Source organism: Penaeus monodon, chromosome 15 (genome assembly GCF_015228065.2).
Source record: "Penaeus monodon isolate SGIC_2016 chromosome 15, NSTDA_Pmon_1, whole genome shotgun sequence".
In the NCBI taxonomy this organism is placed as follows: Eukaryota; Metazoa; Arthropoda; class Malacostraca; order Decapoda; family Penaeidae; genus Penaeus; species Penaeus monodon.
In genome coordinates, this window is record NC_051400.1 from 15,646,505 (window position 1) to 15,647,124 (window position 620).

Consider the following 620-nt stretch of genomic DNA (forward strand, 5'->3'; position numbering starts at 1 on the left):
GGATATGTTAAAATAAATATCATTTTGAAAACACATTTATTGCTTGAAACATAACACTTGTATATACTGAATAAGTTCACATCCCCTCAGCACTTGTCTAACTCCAAACGCAAGGAGCTGAAGAAGCAGTTGAGAAACAACAAGCAAATGACAGGAAGAGGCAGCAGCAAGCAAGCTATGACTCGGATGCCGACCTCAAACCCCAGTGATGACTCAGAGGTTATCATCGTCAAAGACATGGTTGCCTGAGTATTTAAGTGATGTAGATGGTACGCAATACATAAAGATGTTAGATACTTTACAAGGATTTAGACATTAGCTATGAGTGCTGATGGTAAGAAACAGATTGAAAACATTACATGGATGAATTATTACTTTATAACTTTATATTACTGATGGTGCCATGACACATCAGTGTTTATTGTGATGTAAAAAATTAAAGAATTTAAATTGAAGCTTTATGGGAGGGGAGGGGGGCAAAACTTGAACAGATAGTAAATACTTTTTTTTGAGATGGTGACATGCATTTATTAAATCTCATATTCAATTGATACCTGTCAAGCAACAGATTTTCAAAGATAACAAAAGCAGTAGATGAAGACATCTTTTCATTTAGCTTT

The 620-nt window shown here is 34.8% G+C and overlaps 1 pseudogene; it reads left to right on the top strand.

Moving 5' to 3' along the window:
- The window catches only part of LOC119582238, a 12,761-nt pseudogene extending 12,512 nt beyond the window's left edge, over positions 1-249 (top strand).
- The last annotated feature ends 371 nt before the right edge of the window (positions 250-620 follow it).